Source organism: Ascaphus truei, chromosome 18 (genome assembly GCF_040206685.1).
Source record: "Ascaphus truei isolate aAscTru1 chromosome 18, aAscTru1.hap1, whole genome shotgun sequence".
Classification (NCBI taxonomy): domain Eukaryota; kingdom Metazoa; phylum Chordata; class Amphibia; order Anura; family Ascaphidae; genus Ascaphus; species Ascaphus truei.
Window position 1 is genome coordinate 35,985,621 of NC_134500.1, and position 8,261 is coordinate 35,993,881.

The window sequence follows — 8,261 nt, forward strand, 5'->3', positions numbered from 1 at the left end:
TGAGCTGGGACTACAATTCCCATGAGCCTCAGCAGGGTCACAGGGTACCAAGTGCAAAACAAAAATTGTGAGGCGCTACTAGTGAAGGTGAAAATAAATAAGTAAATTAATAAAGATATGTGATATATCTAAAAGTGCTCAAATACGATAAGAATGGCAAACTTTGCTGCTCAACCCTCTTTGGAGAAGTTCCAGTTTTCTCCTTTCTTGAACGTTGAAGAGAAATATATAATAGTGTGGTATATCTAAACAGGTACAGCAGTCAACACAGGAATCATGAAGACCCCTGGCTTGTAGACACTCCCTGATGTCAGCAGGACAAACCCTCAATAGAATGAAAAAGACGACTCTAGTGCAACATTGTATGTTCACGAATGATATATTGAAAATAGGCAATTTCTATTGCACTTACATGAGCAACAAGTGCTTAGACACATAAAAATCGATGCGCAGCATTGGTGTGTGTCATCCCCCTCACTCCCGAAGTTGCGTCGCGTCACTTCCGGTTTGGCCCGTCGCGTCACTTCCGGTTTCGTCGGCGATTGCAGAATGGATCAAAACGGGTTCTGGGGTATGCTGGGCACACGTCTGGACTGCTGCAAGGGTCACTCAACGCGTTTCGCTGGCGTGGCAGCTTCGTCAGGAGTGCGATCGGACTCCTGACGAAGCTGCCACGCCAGCGAAACGCATCGATTTTTATGTGTCTAAGCACTTGTTGCTCATGTAAGTGCAATAGAAATTGCCTATTTTCAATATATCATTCGTGAACATACATTGTTGCACTAGAGTCGTCTTTTTCATTCTATTGAGGGTTTGTCCTGCTGACATCAGGGAGTGTCTACAAGCCAGGGGTCTTCATGGTTCCTGTGTTGACTGCTGTACCTGTTTAGATATACCACACTATTATATATTTTTCCTTTGCATATATATGGTGATACCTGCGCTCCCCACAAGCTTCTCTTCACAGGGTACCAGGCAGCCAATAGGGTGCGGAGCTTGTGGCTGACAGGAGAGAGAAGTGGCAGTTGGTGACAGTTGGGGTTAGTGTGTCCTGGGAGAGCAAGGGGAGAGGTCGTATTGCAGGGGGTCAGTGACCCACTGCATAGGCCAGGAATTCCCCCTAGGCCCCAGTGCAGGCCCTGAGTCACCACCAGCTTGTGTACAGCGGGGAACAGCCATAGTTAGGGACAGCATAACCTCTACTGATAGTCACAGACAAGGACACAGTATCTGCCTGCGCTGCCTGGTGATCGGTAGTTTGGGATCAAGCTACTGGACGCAAGTAAAGACTCGTGAGAGATTCCCTGTCCGTGAGGAATCAACTGAGAAATACAACGCTGGATCGGCGGATCCTTTTCGAAGTACAGTGACCGGGTGCTGGAGCGCCCGGAAGGTATTATTATAAGTGCACCAACACCGGTACCTACAGGCGCTGACCCCGCCTTGGGGGAGGGTTCTTGGGGACACTAAGGGTAAAGTGACCAACAGACTGGTCCAGTACATTGGACACGGTGTGGGGTGCACGCGGTGGTGGGACAGGGACACTACTCCAGGGTGGAGCGTGGCCAGAGCCACTGGTACAAAGGTTACCTTGTCAGGGACAATCATATATTGTGTGTGCGCATTATATTACTGAAAGGTTATCAATACATTCTTTAGGCATATGCGGTTCATTGTTATATCCATATCTGCTTACGTATATCTATGCTCCATATAGTAAAAGATTACAGAATTGTGGATGGTCATTGTTATTCTTGTCCAGGGGCATCTCACTAATCGGGGATCCTTCGGGGATCCTGGGCGAGTGGAGGCGCTGTCAGATTACTTATTGTTGCCCCAGGCTCCCAGTTAGCGGAGGCTCAGATCTCGCTGAACCAGCCGGTATATACAGCATTAGTAGCCTTTCTATGCTAGTAGAAAAGAGGATTACATATATGCGTTTTTTTTATGGTTTTAAGCGTGTATATGGTCCTATTACATGTCACTGCCATTAGTACACTTTGCCCCTAGGAGACACTGACCCATTAACCATGTCACTGCCATTAGTACACTTTGCCCCTAGGAGACACTGACCCATTAACCCTGTCACTGCCATTAGTACACTTTGCCCCTAGGAGACACTGACCCATTAACCCTGTCACTGCCATTAGTACACTTTGCCCCTAGGAGACACTGACCCCTGAAGCATGTCACTGCTGACTTCCGGGTGAGCGGTTTCCAAGATGGCTGCATAGAGTGTGAGCTCCTGCTCTGACAGCTCCATTTTGAGGGGTATATTGACACCTTGCCCCGATTCCCCGGAACAAAGTTCAACTTTGAAATTTAGGGTGTAGGACGCAAACCACCTCGAGGCAGCAAGTTTAACACAGCAACACACAGCAAAACCACAATAAGCGTTATAAATCAATACCTCCCAAATAATACCACCGCATACATACCTCTCTTCTGCAAGGACTGACCGCTGACTCCGGGGGTACAGGGCGGCCTGGTACCTGTGGCATCCCCGGGGCCGTGCTGGCTCAGGGACCGTGAGTGCGGCCTATACAGAGGACCTGAGGGCTCTGACAGACGAGCGGCGGCCATTTTGTTTTTTTCGGCCTCCAGGCGAGGAGGGCCGAGCTGCAGAGGGGGCCGTCTGCAGTCGAGGGGAGAGATCCTGCGGCCAGTTGCTTGGGTGATCCCTGGGGACGGGCAGGAGGAGGACACGCTGCATGCTCGGTCCGTGGAGCGGGGGGGGAGAGCGGTGGTGGCCATTTTGTTTTACCTCCCACGCGTTGCTCTGAGGCCTCAGGCTTCCTGTGGGTCCGGCAGAGGGGAGAGTCTGATAGGGGGGAAGCTGCTGCGCTCTCTGAACGCTTTAACCTGGTGCCGGTGGGGAACCCCCACAGAGAGAGGAGCAGTGGCGGGAGATAGGAGGGCTGGCGGGTCCTCCCCCTGGGGAGCAGAGAGGCCTACAGGAGGAACACGAGGCAGCTGAGGGGAGGCCTGGGAGGGGAGAGGTGAGGCCTGGGAGGGCAGCCCTGACTAACAGCAGGGGAGAGAGCACACTGCCCCCGGTGGAAGCAGGTGGGGAACTGCAGCAGGTACCCTGACACTGATCTGTGCTGTGAGGAGGGGACCCCATATCTGCAGCATACGGTACCAGGGACACAACACACCCGGGGCTGACCTCACTGAAAAGATGGAAGAAAATAAATTTGTAGAAATTATAATGAAATAAAACACACTTCCTTTAACCCTTACTGTCCAAAGTTTTTAATCCGCGGTGTCATGAGGAGTGACGTCCCACGTCCTTCACCATGGCGACGGGGTCACGTGACATCATGCCATGTGACCCAGCAGCGTCATTTGACGCCACCAAAGAAGGTAAGGGGGGCGCAAGACCGAGGGGGTGCAGGCAGGGGGCGTAGCTCCAAAAGCATGCACTCCCCGCTGTAGCTGGTTCTCCACCTTCCTTGTTCTAACTCCACACGTAATACACATATGCAATTTCAGTCTCACAGATCAGCAATTGCAACCAATACGCTGTAAAGCTGCTTCCCAGTACCGCAGAAGAGAAGAGAGCTCAACTCTAATGAATGGGACTTAAATGTTCTCCCGCCCAAGGAAAAGGCTTTACTGCATACTGTATTTAATGTGGCCCAATGAGTCTGCCATTTTATATTTCTCTTAACCCAGCTGCAAGGGGAAAGTGATTGATAAGAGTGCAGTATATATTGTACACACATATACATAGCGCTATGTACTGTGCATACAGCCCAGTGCATACAAACATACACAATGCCCTAAGTATGCATACATGCATGACTCTGTGTACAGACACAGATGGAGACTCACACAGCTCTGCATAACACCCACAGCTGTGTTCATACACAAATACACCTCTGCACATGTATACACACAGATGTGACCCACACAAGGGGCTGTTTTATCATACTGTACATTCACAGCTCTGAACATGCAGATACACACAGCTCTCCACAGATGCAAATTTAGTTACACACACACACACACACACACCCCTCTGTACTCAAGGACATAAACAGTTCTGCGCACACACAGCTCATACCGTAGAAAGCTGACCAATGTGACAAATAAGCCTAGATAAACATTACCACTTACAATCTTATATTTCTCTCTTTGCAGCACATCTGGGTCCATTGTCAACACATGACCTGAAATTAGCGACATTCAAAACATTTCATCAATAGGGAATCCCTCTAACAATACAAACTAACGTTTCCCCACCCTCTAATTCTTACCCACCCATCTTACAGCATAGACATCGATGCTGGACTGGAACAACTGCCACCTCCACAGTAAAATCAACAGGAGAAATTGTTCCAGTCCAGCATCGACCTCTATAGCCTTCTTACATTTGGAATCTTGTGAGTAGGGTCCTGATTTTACCACACCTGGACCTGGCGATCTCTCAGTCATCCGAAACCCTTCATTTATGTTGTTTTATTTATTAAATTGGCTTTTATTCATAACTAGCCTTGCTATTGTTTGTTTTGTTAGTCTTCTTTGTTTTCAGTGTCTTGTCCTGTTTGTCACCATTTGTTTTGGGCTCATATGTCAGCTTGCATATTACCATTGGCATACTGCACCATAATACTGTTTGTGTTTTTCCAACATATTCCACGTATGCACGGCGGGAGCCACACTCCACCATCTCATTTTCCTTGATCTTAGACAGGGGTGGGGAACATCCGGCCCGCGGGCTGTATAAGGCCCGCAAAATTATTTGGTCCGGCCCGCGGGCCATATAAGGCCTGCAAAATGATTTGGTCCGGCCCCCGTGAGTCAGGGGGCCCTTTGCACGCTCGCGCTGTGCCTGCAAGAAAGGAGGGAGAAAAAAACCTCCCCCTTACCTGATTGGCTGCCTCGTGTTGGCATACTGCCAAGATTGTTTTTTTTGGCCAAGACCACCCCCTTCCCTTCGCACGTCCACAGAAGAGCAAGTCTGCGGAGGGAGAAATACTTCAATAACGATTCTCAACACTAAGCAACAGTTGCGGAGGTGGACACATGCTCCAATCCCCCCTGCTCTGATTTCCCCCCCGCGCACGTCCACGGACCTCCTCTGATTACGCCCCCTGCTCAGAATCCCCCCCCCACGCACTTACACGGTCCTCCCCACACCGGGCAGCAGTTGCGGAGGACACCTGCTCCGACCCCCCCCCCCCGATCAGATTCCCCCCCGTGTGTGTGTCAGAGAGAGTGTGTGTGCGTGTGTGTGTCTGGAAGTGTGCGCGTGTGTGGCAGAGAGAGTGTGTGCGCGTGTGTGGCAGAGAGTGTGCGTGTCAGAGAGAGAGTGCACGTCAGAGAGAGAGTGTGCATCAGAGAGAGAGTGCGCGTCAGCGAGTGAGTGAGTAAACACAATGTAACACAAAATTATAAACAGCACTCACAATAGAGAGTAGATATATAATGCGGGTTGCCGTGGACAAGAGAGGACCCAAACCCTCTCAAACACAATACACAATACTGAAATAGTCCAGCACTCCCTAAATGGAAAAATTGAAATCACTAGTATGCAACCAATAAGTAAAAAATTTTTTTTCAACTTTCAATTTTTATTTGTGGATATAGTGCATACAGAGTCTCACATCTCATTAGCATACATTATGAGATATCCACTTTTAACAACCGGCCAAAACATAAACACGAGACCAACAACATTTACAACACCATGACAGGACATACCTGACTCACAGGACTGGGGCGGGACACATAGGGGCGGGAAGGGGGGGGGGATCAATCTGGTGAGGTTCTGGAGGTTGAGCCACTTGCAAAAAGAATGCAGCATCTCCCAGTGCGGACTTGCTCCCGCTAGTCTATAATCCGGCGGGCCCTACTCTATACGTCTCTATGTCCCTGTCCGATCTGTCACGTCCAAGGAGAACGCATTTGCTACTATTAATGCAAGATTGTGGCGGCGTCCACCCCCGGGATGTCTGTTTGGGCTAACCAAGGGGCCCATATTTTCAGAAATTTGGAGCCAGAGTCGTTGACCCAACTCGTCAACTGTTCCATCTGGCAGACATGCCAAATTCGATTCCTGATTTTGGGGATGATTGGGATCTTTTTCTGCTTCCATAAAGCTGCGATCTCGCACCTCGTGGCGGTCACGAAGTGCATGACCAATTTGTGTGTCGCCTTGGACACGCCCTGGGGCCGCCTGCCCACGAGGAACAGCCACGGGTCCAGGGGTATCTCCAAGTCGAGAATCCTTTGTAACCACTCTCTGATAGCTTCCCAAATCGGGACCACGATCGGGCAAGACCACAGCATATGTCTAAGGTCAGCGACTTCTCCGCACTGCTTTGGGCAGAGCGGGGAATATCCTCTGACAAATTTAGCTAATTTTACAGGAGTATGGTACCACCGCATTAGGACTTTATATGCGTTCTCCTTCAACGTGGCACATATTGAGCTTTTAGCGGCTGCTTGCAATATGTGGTCCCATTCTTCGTCCTCTAAAGTATCCCCTAAATCTGTCTCCCATTGTCGCATGTATTTCAGTCGGGGGCTGTCCACAGTGGTTCGACAGACTACCTCCTTATACATCTGAGAGGTCAGTCCCCGCGTGTCCGTGGGTCTAGAACACAGCTGTTCGAAATTAGTTCGTGCTGGACGAACTGGGAATTTATTGTAGAATGCCCTGACCTGGAGGAATCTAAATAATTCTGTGTTTGGTAAATTTGATTAATCTTTAAGCATATCGAACGTCTTGATAAATTTCCTTCCCTCCAGGTCTTTCAAGCGATTATACCCTGCCTGCGTCCATTTTATAAATGTATCGCCCCTCAGTCCCGGAGCGAAATCCGGGTTTCCCCAGAAGGGGGTCATTAATGTTTGTGGGGTTGTTAACTTAGCTTTAAATTTGGATGTCTCCCAGACCGCCAGCGAGTTCGCGACTGCGCAGAGCGGCGTCCCGATCCCTCTTTACATTGTTTTGGTAACCAGATCAAATCGTGTAGCGCCACCGGCGCACAACATTCTTTTTCGAGCTCTAGCCATCGTCTTTCAGTGTGGGTCCGAGTGCCACTGGACGACTTGGCTTAATTGTGCCGCTTTATAAGATGCCAACAAGCAAGGTACCGATAGTCCTCCCTTCTCTACTGGTTTTGTTAGTAGGCTTTTTGCAATTCTTGGGCATTTTTTATTCCAAATAAATTGGATGATGTGAGCCTGAAGGGCTTGGATCTCAGCCTTAACTAGCGGAATTGGTAGGGCTTGAAACAGATATAGCATCTTGGGTAGTAAGTTCATTTTTACACTATTAAGCCTACCGAACCATGATATCCCATAGCCCGCCCAAACCCTGAGATCCTCCTTCAGCCTTCCCATCATCTTAGGGAAATTTGCTTTATATAAAGTGTTGTAGTCCCTGGTGATATATACCCCTAAATATTTGATTGCGGAGGGCTGCCACTTGAAATTATAATTGAGTTCTAATAGTTTTTCGATTGGTTTGGATAAGTTGATGTTGAGAGCCTCCGACTTGGTCTGATTAATTTTAAACCCCGAGACCATGTTAAAGGTTCCCAAGATCTCGAAAACATTGGGCAGGGAGGTAAGCGGCTTTGATAATGTTAGGATCACATCGTCTGCGTATAACGCGACTTTGTGGGTCTGATCGCACGCCTCTATCCCTGTTATATTGGGGCTTAACCTGATGTGGGCCGCGAGGGGTTCTATGCAGAAGGCGAATAACAACGGTGATAACGGGCAACCCTGGCGGGTCCCGCTACGTATATTAAATATTTCTGAGGGGAAACCCTGGTGTCTCACTCTCGCCGTGGGACCAGTATAAAGAGCTAGTATCGCCTCTAGGAGGCGCCCTCCAAAACCGAACGCCCCCAGCGTCTCTCGTAGGTAGGGCCAATCGATTCGATCAAAGGCCTTTTCGGCATCCAGACTTAGCACCATTGACGGGATATTTTTCTTTTTCGCCAGATCGATCAAATCTATTATTCGTCTGGTGTTGTCTGCCGCCTGCCTGCCCGTAATGAAGCCTACTTGATCCGGGTGTATCAGCCCGGGAAGGACACTACCCACCTGTTTGCTATTAGTTTAGAAAAAATCTTGATATCCGAATTAATCAGGGATATCGGCCGGTAGCTCTTGTAGTCTGCCGGGTCCTTACCGGGTTTGTGGATCACTGAGATGGACGCCTGGAGCATCTTAGTCGGGAAGGGCTCCCCAGCTAGTATCCCATTAAATAATTTCAGCAAGTGTGGAGCCAGGGTTTT

At 49.2% G+C, this 8,261-nt stretch overlaps 1 long non-coding RNA gene across 1 annotated transcript; it reads left to right on the forward strand.

Moving 5' to 3' along the window:
* Positions 1–1,058: 1,058 nt before the first annotated feature.
* LOC142469283 (uncharacterized) lies at positions 1,059–4,700 on the forward strand. The gene is made up of 3 exons (XR_012789015.1): positions 1,059–1,393; positions 3,253–3,366; positions 4,147–4,700. It is a non-coding gene; the product is annotated as an uncharacterized LOC142469283 (long non-coding RNA).
* The last annotated feature ends 3,561 nt before the right edge of the window (positions 4,701–8,261 follow it).